Source organism: Myxocyprinus asiaticus, chromosome 16, assembly GCF_019703515.2.
Source record: "Myxocyprinus asiaticus isolate MX2 ecotype Aquarium Trade chromosome 16, UBuf_Myxa_2, whole genome shotgun sequence".
Taxonomy (NCBI): Eukaryota; Metazoa; Chordata; class Actinopteri; order Cypriniformes; family Catostomidae; genus Myxocyprinus; species Myxocyprinus asiaticus.
The window spans coordinates 22,271,822-22,295,126 of record NC_059359.1 but is presented as its reverse complement, the minus strand read 5'-3'; the positions used below and the strand labels follow the sequence as shown (position 1 = coordinate 22,295,126).

The window sequence follows — 23,305 nt, the reverse complement described above, 5'->3', positions numbered from 1 at the left end:
TTCATGTGTGCACTACTTTCTCATTGAGATAAATAACCTGGAAATAAAAAACCCAACCTCCATCCAGAGTTTAGAATAATTATCTCCCTCACACATGGTTTGTAGATGGAAACATTTTTCTGTATTTCCATTAGTTTTGTACAGAGCCTATGAAGTTGTCCAGAGCACTGGTCATAAATGAAATAATAAAAAGCTGCCAAGCCAGAGTAACTTCCATCAAGATAAACTCCTTGCACAAAGTATCCTTTTCAGTTGTCTGTCACTTCTGGAATATTTTCTGAAATTTCTCCATTTTGTTTGCATAATGTCAGCACCATGGTCAGCATGTGAAATACTATTGATGTTACAGACTCATTGGCTGCGTCCGAATACAAAGGTAGCTTTGTTGCCCCGGTGACCTTTCAGTCAATGACTTAACAGACAGTTTTTTCGTACGAAGGTGTCTACAGAAACTGGTTTTGGACAGGCTTCCGAGGCAGCATTACGTCACATCATTGCTAGTATCCCAGCATTCATTTAGTCTAACCGAACCACAGAGGTCTTATTATGTAGAACAAAATCAAGAGAGTTTTGGCAATAACAAAGCATATATTTAATAGCTACATGTAACAAAGTTCACAAGATGGGCAAGGAGGAAGCTGGGACTGGCTTGACAAACACGTAAGACACTTTAATGTGGCACATTTCAGTGTACATCAAACACTACAACACTGCTGCTTTTCAGCTGCTCCAACACATATTGCTTTTCAGCATAACACTGACACGCAGACAGAAAACTTTGTGCATCTCTCTCTCTCCTATGTCAGGTCAGGGAATTCTCCAGCCTGTGACCTACAACCCCCCCCCACCCCTTTTTCTAGGGAGGGAGCGTTGGCACGTCAGGATGGTCTCTGGGTCTGATCCGCACCTGCCTGGGAGTGGGAACAGGATGGGGGGAGAAAGCAGAGAAAGGAGAGAGAGACGGGCTTGCCGGCCACAGACATGCCGTTGACTGGCCCTCAGCTCGCTGTACTGCTTCCATCCACAATGCTGCATTTTTCTGGTTTCGGACACAGCCATTGATAGGAGGACACAAAAGTTTCTCGGAAGAATGCAAAACTATTTGCGAGAGAATGTAAAAATTTCTCAGGAGAACACAAAATGAGTTACGAAGGAATGCAAACATTTCTTGGGAGAATGCAAAACTGTTTGAGAAAGCGTGCAAAAGTCTCTCAGGAGGATGCAAAACTGTTTGCGAGACAATGTAAAAGTTTCTGCTGAGAATGCAGAGCTGTTTGTGAAAGAACACAAGCATTTTTCAGGAGAGAGCAAAACTATTTGCAAGACAATACAAAAGTTTCTCTTGAGAACACAGAACTGTTTGCGAAAGAACAAAACTGCGAGAGAATGCAAACCTTTCTCTGGATAACGCAAACCTTTGCAGGCGCTTCTTGGATGAATGGAAACATTTGATGAGAGAATGCATAGTTTCCCGTGGGGAATGCAAAAGTACTTTTCCCCCTCTCAACTCCTTTTTCCATCCCCATGTCACCTTCGGAGATCTGTAGTTTTGTGCTCCTAACTTGTATGTATATATAAAATGTATATATTTTAAGCTGTAAATACATTGTGCTGTTCCCTAAAGTTTATTATAACTTTATTTCAAGTTAACGCTTTTTTAAACTCGATTTTAGGGTGTTTTTATCCTATCCATCCTTGATTGTATAAAAGTGAGGAGGAAGATTTCTGTTCTCACACCACTCTAAAGTATTGCACTTATAATCATTCTGGTGTGACTCTCTGCCCCCTCACATCCATTAGTATTGCCTGAGCATCCTGACTGATGAGGAGCTCTGCTCATCAGACCTGGGAATACTCCATCTCGTTGGGTGGGTGGCTGTCATTACCATAGATTACATGCTCCCGTTCCTCTTAAGATTTCCTATGTGTGTGTGTGTGTGTGCATATGTAGAGGTGTTTGCATTCAGAACTGTGGGTTTGTTTACTCATCAGCCCTCTGTGTGGATTGCATGCTGATGTTCTCGGAGATACCGTGTCAATAATGTGGCTGCACTCTGCAGTAAGAACATGGTATTTTCTGGAATGGCTCATCTGACAGAATCGCTCTCACTCATCAGGGCAGGTGTCAGTAGCATTATACTGTATAATTTGTGGTGTAAAGTCACATCATGATATGACTTCCCATCACTCGCCTCCTACGATCATCTGTGGCCATATAATAACCAGAAAGATGGTAAAACCTCCTTCCACCTGCTCTGACAACTGAGCTACATTCAGGCCTGCTATATGTCAAAATAATCACACAGAATGATTATATGTTATGCAACATAATATAAACAGTCTATGGCTCCATCACTGCTTCAAATCAACATGAGATTAAGACCTAAGGAGGCATTCATTTGCTATTATCAGCATCGGTGCCATGGTCACAAATTGAGGGTGTAATTTGAGTTATTTGTCCTGTATTGCTGTCAAATAGCTGCTTCATAGCACTGTTTATATTGCAGTTTCTACTGCAGGATACTCCACATGCTTGTCAAGCTTGTAAATTGCTTTAAAATTCTGCTGAACCCTACTGTGTGTGTGTTTTTGGATGGCAATTAATTTTTATTTGTATAGCGCTTTTCACAACACATATCGTTTCAAAGCAGCTTTACAGGAAATCATGCATTAACAAAAAAATTAAACTGTAATATCTGTAAAGTCTTTGAGTGATCATTGTGTAGTTTGATTAAATATGACTGAAAATTGTGTATAAAAATTAAATAATTAACCGTGAGCAAGCTGAAAGTGACTTTGGCAAGGAACACAAAACTCTATTTAATTTTTATTTCATTCTGTTTTTTTTTAAATTTATTTTTTTAATGATTTTTTCATTATTATCACTGTCTTGTTGCTGTATTGTATTGTTGTGTACTGGAAGCTCCTGTCATTTGGCAATAAAGCTGATTCTGATAAGATGTTGGTTAATGAAGAAAGATTACCTTGGGAGAAACCAGGTTCACTGTGGGGGCCAGTTCCCCTCTAGCTAAACAACGTGAATATAATGCCAATATTAGTTATTTGTGTGCAGTGCAAGTCATGGTTTAACATTTTTAAATGAAGCGTTAACCCTATCCTAACCCTAACTTTGTTTTTACAATTATTTTCTCCCTTTTTTTCCCCAATTTTGAATGCCCAATTCCCAATGCGCTCTAAATCCTCGTGGTGGCGTAGTGACTTGCCTCAATCCAGGTGGCGGATGGTGAATCTCAGTTGCCTCCACATCTGAGACCATCAATCCGCGCATCTTATCACGTGGCTTGTTGAGCGTGTTACCGCGGCGACATAGCGTGTGTGGAGGACCATGCTATTCTCCACGGCATCCACGCACAACTCACCACGCTTCCCACCGAGAGCGAGAACCACACATTATAGAAACCACGAAGAGGTTACCCCATGTGACTCTACTCTCCCTAGCAATGGGGCCAATTTGGTTGCTTAGGAGACCTGGCTGGAGTTACTCAGCATGCCCTGGATTTGAACTCGCAACTCCAGGGGTGGTAGTCAGTGTTAATACTCGCTGAGCTACCCAGGCCCCCTTAATTTTATGAACTTTAAGATTAATGACTAATGTCTTTGAAATCCATTCTGGATTAACTGCAGTTCGTATGTTAATGTAATCTTGTGTTGAAGCAGTAAACGTATTTGGCTTGCTGTCCGTATACTGGAGGGCTCGGAGCTCGAGACTCGACTCGAGTCCTGATATTTAGATAATGAATCTAGAGAAATGTGGAGATGGGGTGGAGGTGGGATGTCAGGAGAGTTGTCACAGGAAGCAGGTAAGCAGAGGTTTATATACTCCTGCTCGTGGGCTGTGATTTATCAGATTAAAATGATCATGCTCCTCCTGAACCTCTGTTAATTAACTCCATTAGTTGGCTGATGAAGGTTTTTGTTGGCAGTTAAATGATAATCTATGTATTCCATTTCAAGAGTGTAGTCCATCAATAGACATAGGTGATGCAGGCATAGATCAATGAGGTGCATCGCAGTTCAACCAGCAGGTAATTTCGGTGAGGTTTGTGGGGTCCATCCTAAATCCAAGGTTCAGGCAGTGGCATACGTGGGAGTTCATCCTCTGAAGTCAAAAGACTGAAGTGATGTCTGGCTAGCACCGGCTGTAGTTTGTCATCATCACTCAGTGACACGTAGCAGTGGAGTTTGACACCAAGCAGGAACGGAGCTGGATCTGGCTGGCTCTAGTAACCTCGGGATATGAATCCTGATATATGTATGTGTGTGGACGTGTGTGCGCCCCCCTCCCTGCATTCACTAATCCCCTCTTCTTCCATCATGCACTCTCATTCGCTACAAGCAGAAGTCAATAGATTCTAATTTGGTTTATAGTCATTGGTCTTGTATTAAGAATGTAATGGCTGCCATATTCATTATGAAATAGAAAAATGAAGTTGACAGTGTCAAGACACCAATTTAAAGTGAACAGCTGAACAAATAAAGTGAGGATGCAGCACTTTGTGCTCTTATTCAGCTTGGTTTTGCTTACAGTTGATTACATCCTGAGTCCTGGCCTGCTCTCTGTAGAAGGCATTAGTTTAGAGTACTCTGTGTTTGTGGCTGACTAAAAGGAGCATTCTGTATGTCATGGTAATCAAGCATACACCTGTGGTCTGTAGTTCTAAAAAGACTTGCTTTTGGCATTCATTGCAGTATGCTTCACCTTGGTAACTCCCATGGATGAACAGGTTCAGTTATTTCTTTAGAGACCCGTATTTTAATCAGAGAGTTACAGAATCTTTAGACATTCTCTCATAAAATGTCTGTCAATCAGGTGGGTTTATGAAGGAGAAACATTTCAGACATGAAAACGCTGGTGAGGCAGTTTATGATGCTGACAACCATAAAAACACTGATGATGGAACAGAATCACTAATCATCATGCTTGTGTGTGTGAGTCAGATATGTGCGCATATGTGTGTGTGCATGCAGTTTAGCTATTTAATCGCTAGGTTTGTAATTTGAGATATTGTGAGATTATCTCAAAAACAAGATTAGCATTTTCTAAAGTAAACGCCAGCTCGCAAGGCAGAATAAGTTTTAGATTAACGTAAATTTTGTGGTTTGGTTCTACTTAAATAAAATGCCACGCCAGAGTAGCTTTGCCATTGTCATGACATTTCCATGCATCTTGTATGAGAATTATCTCCTAACATGGCTTTTGTGCTGCCTTTATATTGTAAATATTATGCACATATTACAATGACATCATTACTGTCGGTTAGATTTTGATTATCAAAGTAAGTAGAGTTCGTAAATTTTAAAATTGAAACCTAAATTACAAAATAAAAAAATAAAATACATTAAAAAAAAATTACTAAAACAAAAAACAACTCACCAAAGGCTGAAATGATCTACAAAGCAAAGTTTGAATAGTGTGTTGTACAGTATGTTAAGCGGTTTGAATTGAATTTTTTTTGCAGAAAATTGTGAATTATTTGTTTTTTTTTTGGTTCTTTAGAAAACCATCTTTGTACTAGTGCTTCAAAGAACCAAGAAACCAATGCACTGCTCTGATGAACCTATAATGTAACATCAGGAATGTTTTTATGTCTTCAGAGAGCTATATAGCCTACTCAGGAACCCTATACAATGAAAATGTTTCTTGACATGAAGGCTACAAATATGCTAAGAAGAATCCTTGAAGAGCCTTTATTTTAAGAGTTCGACAGAGTGGAATGTATGAACATGTTTTTGTGTGTTGGTGTGTGTGTACTGTATACTTGTGTCAACACCAGTTCAGTAGATGCTTGTCAGCCTATATCTGTATGTATTTGTTGTTAGTGTGGGAGGAAGATTTTAGTGCCTGGCATCAAGCCAACTCTTGATGTTCTGTCTCTCTCTCTCTCTCTCTCTCTCTCTCTCTCTCTCTCTCTTTCTTCCCCCATCTATCTATCTATCTATCTATCTATCTATCTATCTATCTATCTCTCTCTCTCTCTCTCTTTAAAACATTTGTGATGTTTCCTTGGAGCTCAGATGGAGGAACTGACACCTTAGATGCATTAGCAGACAGAGAAAGCCCCAGATGAATCTCTAAAAGCTTGACAACGAGTCTGCGGTGTACGAACACATTATCAGTACACAAGTGATCCGGCTCTGCATTATGCCTCATTCACAAATCTCCTGACCTCACTAAACCTGCAATTTCACTGGCCTCAGCATGACTGTTTCTTTCTTGCATTTCCCCGCATCAAACCGACTTTTGACTCAACCCCTCTATTTTTAAATATTCACTTATAGGAGAATGAATGATTGGAAATGACACAAAATAGACTGAGTGCATAGTGCTAAAAGCGTGTGTATGCGATTTACTGTGATTTAGTATATGTGCGAGGTGACAAGGGAGGAAACCGTCATTGTTACTTTCGTAACCTCCGTTCCCTGATGGAGGGAACGAGACGTTGTGTCGATGTAGTGACATTAGGGATCACTCTTGGGAGCCCGAAACACCTCTGATCTTTTGAAAAAAGGCCAATGAGAATTGGCGAGTGGAATTTGCATGCCACTCCCCTGGATATATAGGTATAAAAGGAGCTGGTATGCAACCACTCATTCAGGTTTTGTGCTGAGGAGCTGAGACAAGGTCCCGGCCATTTCAGCGGGTAGTTCAGCGTTGTGGCAGGAGGGACACAACGTCTCGTTCCCTCCATCAGGAAACGGAGGTTACGAAAGTAACCAAGACGTTCCCTATCTGTCACTCACTCAATGTTGTGTCGATGTAGTGACACTAGGGGTCCCTATACGAAATGCCACAACTAGCTGAACTGTGTTACGTGGACTGGCAGTGTGAGACGGGCAGGCTATTGCGTGCCTCGTAGCCAGTGCACCTGGCTGTCATGTAACCTCCCCCAATGCTCCTACGAGCGTCGAGGACAGGCCTCTTCTCTTTTTCTTTCTCCCCAAAAAAGAATGAAAATCTTGTTCAGCTGGGGGCCATTAAGAGTCCGCATCGGAGAGGTGTCCCTTCCCAAGGGGAAGACACCGCGGAGACCACATCCTAACCGAATTATGAATAATTGGAATCTTTTTATTTTTCTTGGGTGGTTCTCTAAAAAAATGAGACCTTTTTTTTTTTTGCAATTAGTCCATAGTATGTGTGAATGGTGAGCTTTTAAATTTGAGTGTGAAAAGTTGCAACTCTTTTACATTTCTTAATAAACTTTATTCTCTTAATCAGTATTTTTCTTTTGTTTTCAAGCAAAAATATCTAAATATAAAGATATATTTAACTTCTTACACCCGGAGCGGCCTGGTACCAGGCCGAGAAGGGGCACTGATCGCTGAGCACTGAAAACAAATTATGGTATTACTCAACAACTAGTTGGTTGATTTATGGGCTCTTATGACCAGTTTCTATGTATGCATTTTTATATCAGTGCTGTAATATGTCAGTGCCTACTGTATAAATCCATGCAAACATCCGCGTTAAGTGTAATTGCCTTTTACTCTGTCTATCGTGTGCGTGCGTGACTACTGGAATGCATATCTGCACTTGCAAACTGCACAGCAACTTTGTGTTTGACAGATGTGGTGTGTTTTTTTCATGGACAACAGAGAACAAGCTCTGAACTTAAATAAGAGATAAGGTGCAGTTTACCCTAGTGTACAGAACTAATGATCTAAATTCTTTCTACACTGAAAATACTGTAATTACACTGAACTAAGAAGCCATTCAGGACTTTAAATGCTGTGAAATAGTGAATGTAGCCATTAATAAAAGCATGATCTTGCTTGTTTTTATTCAGCATTATTTATGATTGGACCTGTGGAATATTGTTTATGTTTCACCGTAATAATTACTAGAAACTATTTTCCAAAGTTCTCTTCTAATTGACAGATTCATCCAAATCTGACAAGCATCTTTAAAGTGATATTTCAACCATAAATTAATATTCTGTCATCATTTCCCCGCCTAATTGTTCCAAACCTGTGTGACTTTCTGTATTTTGTTGAACCCAAAAGATGTTAGACAGAATGTTAGAGACTGACAGTCTCAGTCACCATTCCCTTTTAAAATATGGAGGAAAAAACATGCAGTGAAAGTAAATGGTGACTATAAGGCTCTATATGGCTTCTGTCTGACATCTCCTTAATTGTGTTGCATTGAAGAAAGAAAGGCATACAGGTTTGGAACAACATGAGTGTGAATGATGAAAGAATGTACAATAATAATAATAATTTTTTATTAAATTATAATTATAATTATTCTGTAACATATTCTGTTACATATGGAAGTAACTAGTTACTCACTACTTGAGTATTTTTTACTCTTACTCAAGTAATTATTAACATCATTACTTTTACTTCTACTTGAGTAATTATTTTTTTAAGTAATTTTACTTTAACTTGAGTACAGTTTTTGGCTACTCTACCCACCTCTGCCAAGCACTGAAAGTGTGGAGGCCCTATTGTTCTTCTAAGGATTATTCTTCTTTTTTCAAGGTTTTCTGTAATTTTGGGGTACTTAACATGCATGAAAACACATCAGAGTCGTCGGCCATTAGGGCTGGGCAAAGTTGTAGGGGGGGCTCTGTAGTACTCCATTGAAAATGGCCATGTAAGGGGAGCTCTGTAGCACCCCCATTTTCACCTACAATCACCAAAAATTGGTATGCATATAGTTCTCATAAAGCAGAACAAATTTCATACTCACAGTTATTAGCTCCGCCCAACAGGAAGTCAGCCATTTTGGATTTTCTGAAAATCACAGGCTCTGAACTTTTAAAAACTCCTCCTAGGGGATTCATGTGACTGGCACCAAATTTGTGCAACATCATGCCAAGACACTGTAGATGCTAAACTGCTAACAGATTTTTTTTTTTTTTTTTTATGTTTTTAACGGTTTAGCCATGGTGAAGCAATGCATTTATGGCAAAAAATGGAAAACAGGGAGTGCCTTATATCTTCTGTGTTAATTTTGTGATTTTGATGAAAATTCAGCTGTATGTTTGGTAATAAGGGCTGATCACATTGATGCGGCTATTATGGGTCACGGTTATAGTGCCACCAACTGGCAGCAGAAAGTATGGCACTTTTAACAGACTTTGAAATAGCCCTCTTATGTTTACATTAATTGCTTCAAAATTCTTTAGAATAATGTCAAGACACTGCTGATGTTAAATTGTCAAGGGATATTTGATATCTTAAATAGTGTTGCCATGGCAACACATTAATTGTTATAATTCCTTTCTTCCTATATTTAGTTGTTTTTGAGGCAATTGGCATGCTTAAAATTTCATGAAATTTTGCTCACACATCAGAGTCGCTGGCCATTAGGGCTGGGCAAAAGTTCACGCATAGGCATGTAGGGGGGTTTAGAATAATGTCAAATGCCAAATGCAAGTGTCCACCTTGCATTGTTTTCCGAAAGCCACCGAGTGGAAATGGACCCTTGGAGCTTGGGCCCGTCATCACTGCCTGCAGCTATTTTTCCTTTTGTGTTCCATGGAAGAAAGAAAATCATATAGTTTTGGAACAGCATGAGTAAATAACAAGATAATTTTCTTTTTAGGGTGAACTGTGTAGTGCTGTGATACCATTTTAGATTTGTTTGGATTTTTTACTTTGTGTGGAACGTTGGTGTATTGTAGCATGGGAGTGGTAGTGGCGTAGTGGGCTAAAGCACATAACTTGTAATCAGAAGGTTGCTGGTTCAATCCCCACAGCCACCACCATTGTGTCCTTGAGCAAGGCACTTAACTCCAGGTTGCTCCAGGGGGATTGTCCCTGTAATAAGTGCACTGTAAGTCACTTTGGATAAAAGTGTCTGCCAAATGCATAAATGTAAATGTATATGTTGAAGAAGAGGTTAGTTTATATTCAGCCAGTGAGATGGAAGCCATGTCATTGGAAATCTGGTAAGACAGGGCTGCTGTTTTATATCTGCTCAGACAAATACCCTTGATGAGAGTTCCTTGGCATGGCCATAAAAACCAAGTAGGTATAGCTGCTGGCTAGACCTCCAAATGGGTGCAGAATCTCCCAAAGAGGGCGGGATTACTCCAAAATATGGTCTTGCCATCTCCAAAAGGGGGCGTCACTTCCACTCATGGTTAAATTTAGGGAAAGGACCCTTCTCATAAAAATGGGGGAAGAGAGCAGAGCGGAGATAAATAACAGGAAGCCAAGGAATTGAGCATGTGCACTGTGATCATGTTCAACTTACATTTACATCAGATCCAGAACCAGGGACTCTGTGGTGGACACTGTGGTGGAAGGGATGACAGCAGATGGATATGTTTTGGACAGCAAGGATCTTAGTGCTATATTGCATTTCAACATCATATCAACTGCCAATCAATTCTGGGCCTACTTGAGAGATTTGTCCATGGACCAGCGGTGGGCTTTTCTGATAGGCTGAAGACAAACACTGCCATGAATCTGGTGCGTTTGTCAGTCATGTGAGAAATTGGCATCTAAGCAGTGAAATAAAACATTTCTTTTTTCAACCCTTTTCTCTATGCTCATCTATTCATCCTGCACCAAAATCCACCCACTCTAGTTTTTCTCCTCAGCACATCACTAATGTAGCACTTGTTTGTTTTTCTAGTGAAAGCACAAAGTTAAAATAGCTATGCTTCCAATGTTAAGACATTAAGAGAGGAATTCACTTAGAATCAATTGCTTAGTGATAACGCTGATAACACAGTTTATTTGCATGCGCTGTCTGTGTTTTTTTAGTGGCCGATTTACTAAAGGAATTATGCAAATCAAGTAACGGCACAAACGTACCCATTAAATTTGTAGCACAATAGCACAGGCAAATAGGACTGAGTTTGTGAATAAGGCTGTCTAATTTGCATAGAATAAGCCTAATTTGCAAAGAAGTGAGGCAGGTTTGCGCTGAAAAGAACAACATTAACGTTTAGTGCCTAGTTAAACTGAATTGTGGATGATTAGTGAATAAGACAGGCTTTGTACCGCAACTATTTAGTGAATTTGCCTCTACGGGGGTATTTGCAATTGGTCACTTCATGCATTTTTACTGATTGAATACACACATTCCATTGACACTTGGCCACATCAATGTGTCTCTGCAAAATGGATATAAATCCGATCTTCAATTCCTGCGCTATATGCAAATAAAACAGACATCACTTCTGTGATATGATAATGCAGGGCAGCGAATTTAAAAGATGTGATTTATTATTTGATTCCAAGTGACTTTACCCAGTGCGTGTGTCTGTGTGCTTGAGCGCTGTTTATTTTACCCCTCGGGGCTTCTCGTAGGTAAGACGCATCATGTGCGTTAGCTGCGCTAATTGTCAGTGTTAAGTTTCAGTTTTGTCAGCGATCTGCATCAAATAAATTAAGAAAAAGTTCTGTCTCTCGTACAATTTGCATCCATTTCTAAATTTATTATTATGTATTGTGTGAAGCAGGGCTGCACGATTATTACAAAAAAATCATAATTGATGATTATTTCGCTTGATATTGTAATTACGATTATTCGATTCAGTTAAAAAACTTTTTGTGGGGAAACTGCTGTAGGGCTTTACTGGTGTGTAAAATCAGTGTTACTATTAGAAATAATTAAGAATTATTTCTTTAGTTATTAATTAATATTTAAATTAATTAATTGAATCTAATTTATTAAAACCTCATATGGGGCTCCAGTAAATGTAGTGCGCTACGTTTAGGAGCAGGTTTGGTTATTAGCAATAATTAATAATTATCAAAGATATTTATTAAATATTAAAATCAATAGAACATTGATGAGAATCAATGTTAGCTTTTTTTAATCCTTTAAATCAACAATTATCAAAGATAATCACTAATCATTAACATCGATGAAACATTAATTAAAATTAACACTAGCTTATTGATCCTTCAAATTCAACAATCGTCAAAGATAATTATCAATTATCAAAAATCAATAGAATATTAATATGGATCAATATTGCCGGGGCACCACCCTGGAATCAGGGACTAATAACCAGATAGTATAACAGTCTCAATATTAGATTGTTCTCTTAGGAAAATCGACATCCGAATATCGATTTTCGAAAAGAAACAATGAATGAAGGCTTGAATCCGAGCACTGACATCCCGTCAGCATGTGACACAGGTGTATGCAAAACAAACCAAAACACTTCTCTTTGAAATATAACAAAGTTTATTTATGCAGTAATATCAATTAATAATTAATACAATGCAGTCAATAAACTTCTGACTTACAACTACAAACTAAACAGTCATGTGATTAGATATGGTAACCAAAATAATCCTATAACACATGAGGGTGTGTGTGTGTGTGAGAGAGAGTGTGTGTGTGTAAGGAGGGACGTGACTCTCGTGGAGAGTATGTCACGCGAGACTTCCGGCTAGAGAATATGGCCGCGAATGTGGGCGGAGAGAAACCAGTCAATGGCGTCTACCAGTTTACCGCGTGTATCCGCTTCTACGATAGCTTAGGGACAAAGCTGAGCTTTATCACGAAGCTATCTACTAGCCAAAAATGTGTGCGAGAATGTTTGTGAGTGGTCGCGTGTGTGTGTGTGTGTGTGTGTGTGTGTGGTTAGTACGAGAGAGAGAGTGAATAAAGTGTCGGCCCCAAAGCCTATTTCGCTATCGTGGGAGAGAAAGCAGCTGTTTATCACTCAGAGATGTAGCGGATGGCTCGTAAACTGTCCCGCGGTCTTTGATTCTTTAATGGATAAACTCAGTGTGCCGGTCTCATCCGCGATGGCGGAAATGCATAACAGTCCAATGTGGTTGGACTACAACACAGCAAATCTCATTCGTGATAATTAAATACCTTGGGTATTAGCCACAATGAGCGGACTTGGTGGTCCGTAAACTGTACAAGCAATAACCTTGATACACAAGAATAACACACTATAATATTCTATCTCTGCCCAGACGTAAACCTCTTACTTGAATCGTATGAGGATGTAGAATGTGTGTTCATCCATCCTTTAACTCCGACTCGGTTCCTCGAGGCTCGGGTGATGACGGGAGGCCGTTTCCTCACTCTGTCGGTGGGCGGTACGGCTGCTGATTCTCGGCGGGCTGGAGGAGAAATCAGCGACGTTGACTTGATTGAAGATGGAAGAGAAATCTTTTATCCCTTCACTTCTGCAGGCAAATGGATGAAGATGCGGATTGCTCAGCGGTCTCCTTCGGATCCGTTAGAGTGTTCGGTGGAACATAGAGTAATCTCAACTCGTCCAGCGAGATGGAGATTGTATGGCCATAGTTTCAAGTCGGACGTTACTTCCTTGTGCCACGAAGCTACACCTGAGAGCAGTGATGAGCTGCATCTACACATGGCGGGCAAAGTTGCTGGAAGCAAATCCCGGAAGCGTTTCAGAGGTATTTCAACTCCTAATGACGTCATGGTTTAGGGGCATTCTGTCATGTGCCTCATCCAATAGGAGTTGAGAGTCGATCCTTTAGTGAGCAAGGCTTCATGGGCTTTGTAGTCTGTTTTGGACTCCCTTTGTTTGATTTTGGCGCGGTTTTTATCAGTAAGATTTACGACTTTGTATGTGGGTCTGAGTTAGGTTCTACGACTGTGCTAGGCCTGCCTTTGTCTTCTATCTGAATACATGAGGCCCAACACTGCATGCCATATTCTTTATGTAGGCTACACTTCCAAAAAAAGCTGAGAATTGTTCCTGAATTGCTTTATTGCATAAAAAACAAGAGTTTTCACATTTAGTTTACATTTTGAAAAAATTATACACAGAAAGTGTGCAACACAACAATACTAGAATATTAGATTAAAACTGATTAATTGTGCAGCCCTAGCGCGATGCAAGCCCTATGTAAATGGGTGGTTAGAGTAGTTTGATTTATATCCATCTAGTATCCTTGTCACGTCTATATGTGTTTTGTTCTTGTTTTCATGTCTTTTTTTAAAAGTTTAGTTCCTGTTCAGGTCATGTGGTTCCATGTCATGTTATTTCCTGTTTCCTTGCCATGTCATGTGATTCCCTGTTCCATATCAAGTCATGTGATTATCCCATTTCCCTCCATGTTCATATGTCTTGTTTTCATTGGTTTGTCTTGTTAACTCGTTATCAGTTCTAGTTTGTCATTGGTTTAAGTTTATTAGTCTTGTTATCTTGTTTACAGTTCTGTCTGTTCATTGGTTGTCTTGTTACCCTTGTCCATGTATTTATACCCTCATATTTGCCATGGTCCTTTGTCAGGTATTGTGTTAATGTAACGTTGTTTGGTAGTCAAGTCAAGTCAAGTCAAGTCAAGTCAAGTTTACGTTTATGTTTTGTTCACATTTGTAGTACGAGTTTTTGGATTTCATGATTGCTAATAAAACTGCACTTGGGTTCATCACACGTCATCATCTCTTCATTTACCTTGTTGCCAGCCTACGTTACAGAGTACCTGACCGCAAAATGAACCCAGCAGTTCAGTTTCTTCATTTACGTCAGGGGAATTGTCCCCTGGAGGAATATGTAGAGGACTTTTGTTCTCTGGCCAGCATTGTCGATTTTAATGAGATTGCCCTCAAGGACTGTTTTCGCTTTGGGCTGAATGAGCCAATCTCCACCTTGATGCCAGGCGGCTGGAGTACCTACAGCCTGACTCAATTTATTGACCTTGTCCTACTGATATGTGGTTCATCGTTCACTGTGGGGGAGGTGGACGCCAAACCAGAGTCCCACGTCACTGCCGCCAAGCCAGAGTTCCACGTCATGGCCACCGAGCCAGAGTTCCACGTCATGGCCACCGAGCCGATCACACGTCATCGTCTCTTCATTTACCTTGTTGCCAGCCTACGTTACAATCCTATAAAAATGCATGAAGTGACCGAGTGTAAATACCCCATAAGTGTTCTATAGTATTATGTCTGAAAGTCAAAATATGTACATGTACTATACTGTACATCAAAATCAAGGTTTGTTTTTTGGAGAAAAATAAATACTAATTCAAATAATGGGCACACAGGCAATTAAACACATATTTTATATAATTACACACATTCCTTATGCTCAGGCTCAGGAGATTTTTCAATGCCATAGAGATCTGTGAAGCCTTCCTAATTTAATTCATTCCTTTCTCTGCAATTACTTGTGGAGAAGACTTATAACTAAAGTCTGATTTGAAGATGAGAGTTTATGCAAGGTCATAAGCTTGGTTATTACTCCTCCACAGTCAACTTAACTAGAATCCCTGTTAAATTACTCTCGTGGCAAGGGTTAGAACTTGCTGATTTCTTGTAGCTTTGGCAATGCAAAGTATATTTTCCTTGTGTACAGCTTGCACAACATTGGTTGTTCAATAAAAATTGCCAAATGACTGAACAGAAAAGTGAACTGAAGGACTTTCTTGTCAACCTGAGTGCTGTTAACTATAAAATTGTGCATCATAAAGTGCCAGACAGTGGGCGGCTGTGGATGAGAGTTAACTTGCTTTAACCCATATGTTCTGTTTGGGGTATGAGAGACTCCATGGTCATTTTAATAGCTTGAAAAACATAGTTAATATTTAAGGATCAGGTTTATTTTTCATGATTGTAATCTTATGAGAACTGATTATAAATAAACTTTTCTGAACATTTCTGAAAATTGCATGTCTGCTTTGTGGTAATAATATTTGATGGAATAAAGCTTCAATAATATCTGCCTACTGGGTTTTGATAATATCAGAGGAACATATTAAACAAACATTTTATACAATTCTTTGGGACCCTAAACATAAACACAGTAAAGTCAATCCCAGCAGAACATGTGGGTTAAATGTTGTTGTTCTGACAGGCAGACTTGTTTTGAATTGTTATTCAGTCTGATTTTCACACATCCTCCTTAAATTAGGAAACACTGAGTGTGTTTACATGCACATTCTTTTACTGATTATGCTTAATAAGCAGAGAACGCGTGCGGTCATGTAAACGCAATAAACCACGTACCTTTATAGGTGTAAAGGCCATAAACGGCTTATGAATAACCAAGATTTTTGCTCATTTGCGTGCCATGTAAACACCTTACCTGGTGCTCTTACTGACTCATCCAATGTGCGCACGTGTTGAGCGCATGACTCTTCACGGTTTGATGTCAAAAGTAGAGAATAATGTGATTATTTCAAATGTCATGTAATTGCGGTTCCCTGTCTGTCGCTCACTTGACGTTGTGTCAGTGTAGTGACACTAAAGGTTCACTATTGAGAGCCCCAATCACCTTTGCTTTATTCAGAAAAGGCCAATGAAAATTGGCGAGTGGAATTTGCATGCCACTCTCCACCCCAGACATACGGGTATGAAAGGAGATGGCGTGCACCACTCATTCAGACTTGTTCTTCGGAGCCAAGCGCATGTGTGTGTGTGTTCGTCCCGTCACCTTATTCCTTGCTGCTGGAATTTACGGCGCATATCAGTGGTTGCCCTCACACGGTCGAGTGTTGTGCTTCCCCTGGGCGCTTCGGCGGCTGAGTCCACAGGTGTAAAAGAGTATATTCCAAAAGAGTATATTTTCTCTAAAAGAGCTTGCACAAACGATTGCCATCTTTATAAAGATGTCCTTTCACTTTGTGCTACTAGGTGAGGCCGTTATCTCTCCCCACCGGATGGCCATGAGATCTGTCTCAAGTGCTTGGGTCGCCAGCACGCCGAGGCAGCTTTTGTGGAGGGGTCATGTTCTAACTGTGAGAACATGCCCATGAGAACGTTGCGGTCGCAGCTCTCTTCCTTCTTTGTGAAGCAGAGAGCCACCACGGCTGCTTCCCGACCCGGTCCGTCCTGCATTGAAATTCAGGCGGCTGCGTTGTTGAGCGGCGTGGGCGATCTGGATGTGGATGTGTTTCCGCTGGCTCAAACCCCACGGACCTCCCAGCCCCCAGCACACTCGTTCTGCCTGGTAGAGTTCACGAGCAAGGTAGGCAGTCTGCCTTAGGGCGGATTTAATATCTCGTTTGGGGCTCACGACGAGGATGAGTTATCGGTTGCAGCATCGGAGGGTGGGCTTCTGCTTTCAGAAGCGGACGAATCTTCTGAGCTCCCGCTCTTGGGCGGTAGAGCTCAGGATGAGGCGGACGCTGAGTTGGCAGCCGTGCTTGCCCAGGCGGCCGCGAACATCGGGCTTGAGTGCAACCCTCCGCCATGGCCATCCTGCAGGTCCATCAGGCCAAGGCGCTCAAAGATCTGCAGGAGAGTAGGACCGACCCAAGGCTTATGCAGGAACTGGATACCGCGACTGACCTTGCTCTACGGGCAAAGAAAGTCACGGTACACACCCTGGGCCAGATGATGTCCACCTTGGTGGTCCAAGAGTGGCACCTGTGGCTCAACCTTGTGGAGATGCGTGACAGCGAGAAAGTCCGCTTTCTCGATGCACCCATCTCCCAAGGGGGGCTCTTTGGCGACACTGTCGAGGATTTCGCCCACCAGTTCTCGACGGTGAAAAAGCAGACGGAGGCCATCAAACACATCCTGCCGTGGCATGGCTCGACTGCCTATAGGCCTCCAAAGTCCTGCGCCCTGTCTGCCTCTCGCCAGGGCTGTCCTCCTGCGGTGCCTCCCCCACCATCAGAGCCCTTATGGCGGTCTTTGAGAAGAAGATCCTCCTGCAGGAAGGCAGCACCGTCTGCCTGCCAGTCGGCCGCCAAGAACCCCGGACGGGCTTCGAGGCGGTCCTGAGATGGCCGACCCTGGGATGGGGCAGCTCGCCCACCCCAGCCACCAGTCACCATTGCGGGCTCATGGAGCAGCACGCCTCCCCTGGACGATCCTCCTGAATCACATCTATTGTGTGTGCACAGGGACCTTCAGCACCTCGACCGACTGGGGCTTCAGGTCAACTGGGAAAAGAGCAAGCTCTCCCCAGCGCAGAGCATCTCTTTTCTCGGTATGGAGTTGGACTCGGTCACCCTGATGGCACGCATTACGAACGAGCGTGCACAGTCGGTGCTGGCTTGTCTGAAAACCATCATGCAGAAGGTAGCAGTCCCGGTGAAACAATTTCAGAGGCTCCTGGGGCATATGGCATCCTCAGCGGTGGTACTCCCCCTCAGGTTGATGCATATGAGACCTCTGCAGCACTAGCTACAGACTCGAGTCCCAAGGTGGGTATGGTGCCCACGGCACCCAGTGCGTGACTATCACGTCTTAGTGCCGTCAAACTTTCAGTCCTTGGTCAGACCTGGCATTTCTACGGGCAGTGTTTCTCTTAGAGCAGGTCTCGAGGCACGTCGTGGTCATGACAGATGCCTCGAATTCAGGCTGGGGCACCGTGTGCAACGGGCAGGCAATATCGGGGCTCTGGACATGGCCCCTTCTGCAATGGCACATCAACTGCCTAGAGTTGTTGGAAGTATCGCTGGCCCTGCGGAGACTTAGGCCGTTGATTCAGGGCAAGCATGTGTCGATCCAGATGGACAACACAGTGACTGTGGTGTACAGAAGCCGCCAGGGCAGGGGTACTCTCATGTTGCATGTCGCAACTCGCCTGCCGCCACCTCCTTTGGTATCAGCAGACATTGAAGTCTCTTGTGAGCTACTCACCTCCCGGGTGTCCTCAACTGTGCAGCGGATGCACTCTCATGGCAGGTAATGCTCCACGGAGAGTGGAGACTCCACCCCCATGAAGTCCAGCTGATTTGGGAGAGATTCGGAGAGGCGCAGGTGGACTGCCCCCTTTGGTACCCCCTGTCCGAGGCTCCCCTCGGCATGGATGCCTTGGTGCACAGCTGGCCTCGGGGGCTGCGCAAGTACGTGTTTCCCCCAGTGAGCCTCATTGCACAGATGTTGTGCAAAGTCAGGGAGGATGGGCAACAAGTCTTGATGGTTGCGCCATATTGGCCCAACCTGACTTGGTTTTCAGACCTGATGCTCCTGGCAGTAGCCCCTCCCTGGCACATTCCCCTGAGGCAGGACCTTCTCACTCAGGCGCAGGGCGCCCTCCAGCACCCGCAGCCAGATCTATGGAATCTCCACGTCTGGCTCCTGGACAGGACACAGAGGACCTAGCAGGCATTCTGCCAGCAGTGGTAGACACGATCACTCAGGCCAGAGCCCCCTCCACAATGCTCTGAAGTGGCGTCTCTTCCCGTGGGTAAGATCCATGGAGATGCACAGTCTGTGTTGTCCTTTCTACAAGAGGGACTGGAGAGACGGCTGTCTCCCTCTACCATGAAGGTGTACGTGGCTGCTATTGCAGCATATCACGATACACTGGATGGGAGACCCTCTCGACAGCACGACCTGATCACCAGGTTCCTCAAAGGCATGAGGAGATTGAATCCCCCTAGACCGCACCTGATTCCCTCTTGGTATCTCTCTGTGGTCCTACCTGCCTTACAGAGAACCCCCTTTGAGCCCCTGGAGCAGGCCAAGCTCAGCACTTTGTCCCTGAAGATGGCCCTTCTGGTGGCGCTCACTTCTATCAAAAGGGTGGGGGACCTGCAGGTGCTCTCTGTCACCAGCGAATGCCTGGAGTTTGGGCCGGCACACTGTCACGTGATCTTGAGACCCCGGCCCGGTTATGTGCCCAAAGTTCCAACCACTCCCTTCCGGGATCAGGTGGTGAACCTGCAAGTGCTCCCTTCAGAGGAAGAAGACCTGGCCTTGTTGTTGCTGTGTCCAGTTCACACCATGTACATCTTTTTAGACACTCGGAGCAGCTCTTTGTCTGCTTTGGAGGGCATCAGAAGGGGAAATCTGTCTCCAAACAGAGGTTGTCCCATTGGATTGTGGATGCCATTTCTCTGGCTTACCAATCACAAGAACTGCCATGCCCTTTGGGAGTTCGGACGCAGAGGTGTTGCGTCCTCCTGGGCACTGGCGAGGGGCGCCTCTCTAGCAGACATATGCAGAGCAGCGGGTTGGGCTACGCCCAATACCTTTGCGAGGTTCTGCAACCTGCGCATAGAACCGGTTTCAACCCGAGTGTTACGGGGTATCAACAGGTAGGCCGGGCGGCCGGTTGCGTATATCGCTTGCATTGTGCCTTTCCCCTTTTGAGGTGATAATGTGCACTATCTTTTCCACAACAGTTCCCCGTAACTGGTGAACACTGAATTCCTTAAGCACTATTTGGTGGCGAACTCAGCGGAGGAGTGACGCCGCCAGGCCCAGTACTTGTGGTATGCCCCTTTTCAGGTAAGCCTGTGTACTTGGGCTCAGTGCTCCATACGTGGTGATTCCCTCCTTTGTAATTCCATATGATGCCTCAGCCACTGTTGCTGTGTACCTTCTCCATAGATAGGGTCCTCCCTAGTGGCATCATTCCATATGTGAAGTTCCCCGTCGGTAAGTCCATGTGATTTATTTTCCACATGTTAACCTCCCTCCGGTAGGATGTGGTCTCTGTAGTGCTCTCTTTCCTGGAGAGGGAAGAGCACTTCCCCAGTGCTATTCTAGCAGGTGCTCGGTGGGAAATGACTTCAGGAAAAAAATCAGGAAAAGCCACTGCCCGTAGCTTCCTCGGGTAAGTGCCTCCTCCCACCCTTATTGGGACCTGGGAGATGCCTTACCTATCTCGCTGGAAGGTCACGACATGGTCGAGCGCTCGCTGCGTGGCATGCAGCAGCCTGCCCGTGTCTGCTCCTCTGTACCTCGCGACACGGTTCAGCGCCTGCAGCATTTCGTATAGGAACCCCTAGTGTCACTACATCGACACAACTTCGAGTGAGTGACAGACAGGGAATGTCTTGGTTACTGGCGTAACCTCTGTTCCCTGATGGAGGGAACGAGACGTTGTGTCCCTCCTGCCGCGGCACTGAACTGACCGCTGACATGGCTGGGACTCTCTCTCGGCTCCTCAGAACAACTCTGAATGATTGCTGCTCGCTATCTCCTTTTATACCCGTATGTCCAGGGCGGAGAGTGGCATGCAAATTCCACTCGCCAATTTATCATTGGCCTTTTCTGAATAAAGCTAATGTGATTGGGGCTCTCAAGAGCGAACCCCTATTGTCACTACATCGACACAACATCTCGTTCCCTCCATCAGGGAACAGAGGTTACACCAGTAACCAAGATGATTTCCTGCCTTGTCAGATTTTTAAATAAGCTGATTTTAGAGAGTAATCAGCGTATTGGTGTGCATGCAAATAGCTCACTGATATGAATTACCCCCAATGAGCTTTCTCCACCATTTAAAGGCTCATACTGATCGTGATTATCTGTTTAGTTGATCATCTGTTAATGTTCGGACACCATGCCCATTAGAACACAGAGACGTGGGTATCAGCTTTCAGCAGATGTGAATGTTGCTTGTGTTGCAATAATGTGAGCATCCATTTTGTTTTTGTCCTCAATGAGATTATTTTTGATAAAAAAACGATTGTGAAGTTTGAAAGGCTGATTTCTGAGGGGACATTTACACTTGGTCACCTAATGCATTTTTACAGATCAGATAGCTGTCCTATCATGAAAACACCAACTCTAAATATCTTCTGAGACACATTCGTGACCGATAACAATCTGATAACCCTAAGGAGGTGGTTTGAGATGCATACAATAGGTGATTTGGCCAAGTGTAAATGCATCTGATTGTTGAGGTCACATATGTAAGATTTAATTCTCTCAAACAAAACTGCGTGAACATGAGAAGTTTTAGCAATTGCGAAACTCAAACACAATTTGCCATTAGGGGGCGAAGAGAGCATTAAACAGAAAGTCCCTCAAACTTTCAATGCCATCTATTAACATAAATATTATGTAATCACGGAAATTAACATATAAGTTTTATACGTGGATTGGAGTTATATCCATTTTTCTGAGACACATTTACAGTATGTGACTAAGTGTAAATGCAACGTGCGTACCTAGTCAGATAGCAATCCGATCTATCAAGATGTGACTAAGTGTAAATAGGCCCTGGATTATAGGATAGAAAGTAAGTGAAAGTATGCGTTTTACAGAGAAAGGGAAAATGTAGATATCATTTGAATGTATGGACTCCCCATTGCGTTCCCTTTTTTCTTGTACTGTTCATGCTATTCATCGCTGATAATAACATTTTGTATTACAGACCTATTTAACATTATGCTGCCTTCATGTGCTATCAGAATTATCCTACTTCCCACTTCTGAAGGGGGAATTACAAGTATGTCATGTTCAAGTGCTTTGTTGCCAGAAAAAAATATATATACACTGGCGGGCAAAAGTTTGGAATAATGTACAGATTTTGCTCTTATGGAAAGAAATTGGTACTTTTATTCACCAAAGTGGCATTCAACTGATCACAATGTATAGCCAGGACATTACTAATGTGAAAAATGACTATATATAAAAAAAAAAATCAGAACTTCTCCAAAGAGTTCTTATCAAAATAAACCTCCATGTGCAGCAATGACAGCTTTGCAGATCCTTGGCATTCTAGCTGTCAGTTTGTCCAGATACTCAGGTGACATTTGACCCCACACTTCCTGTAGTACTTGCCTTTGATGTGACATCATCATTTTTGTCAGGCACTTCTCACACACCTTACAGTCCCACAAAAGCTCAATGGGGTTAAGATCCATAACACTCTTTTCCAATTATCTGTTGTCCAATGTCTGTGTTTCTTTGCCCACTCTAACATTTTCTTTTTGTTTTTCTGTTTCAAAAGTGGCTTTTTCTTTGCAATTCTTCTCATAAGGCCTGCACCCCTGATTCTTCTCTTTACTGTTGTACATGAAACTGGTGTTGAGTGGGTAGAACTCAATGAAGCTGTAAGCTGAGGACATTTGAGGTATCTATTTCTCAAACTAGAGACTCTGATGTACTTATCCTCTTGTTTAATTGTACATCTGGGCCTTTCACATCTCTTTCTGTCCTTGTTAGAGCCAGTTGTCCTTTGTCTTTGAAGACTGTAGTGTACGCCTTTGTATGAAATCTTCAGCTTTTTGTCAATTTCAAGCACTGTATAGCCTTCATTCCTCAAAACAATGATTGACTGATGAGTTTTTAGAGAAAGCTGTTTCTTTTTTTGACATTTTTAACCTAATATTGACATTAAAACGTGCCAGTCTACTGCATAATGTGGCAACTCAAAAACAAACACAAAGACAATGTTAAGCTTCATTTAACGAACCAAATAGCTTTCAACTGTGTTTGATAAAATAGCAAGTTATTTTCTAGTACAAATTAGCAATTTAGCATGATTACTCAAGGATAAGGTGTTGGAGTGATGGCTGCTGGAAATGGGGCCTGTCTAGATTTTATCAAAAATGACTTTTTTCAAACAGTGATGGTGCTGTTTTTATATAAGTAATGTCCTAACTATACTTTGTGATCAGTTGAATGCCACTTTGGTGAATTAAAGTACCGATTTCCCTCTGAAACAGCAAAATCTGTACATTA

The 23,305-nt window shown here is 42.6% G+C and overlaps 1 protein-coding gene across 1 annotated transcript in view; it reads left to right on the top strand.

The window, feature by feature from the left end:
* LOC127454440 (zinc finger protein 804B-like) overlaps positions 1–23,305 on the top strand; it is a 228,394-nt gene that overhangs the window by 40,469 nt on the left and 164,620 nt on the right. The gene's annotated exons all lie outside the window — the stretch shown is intronic.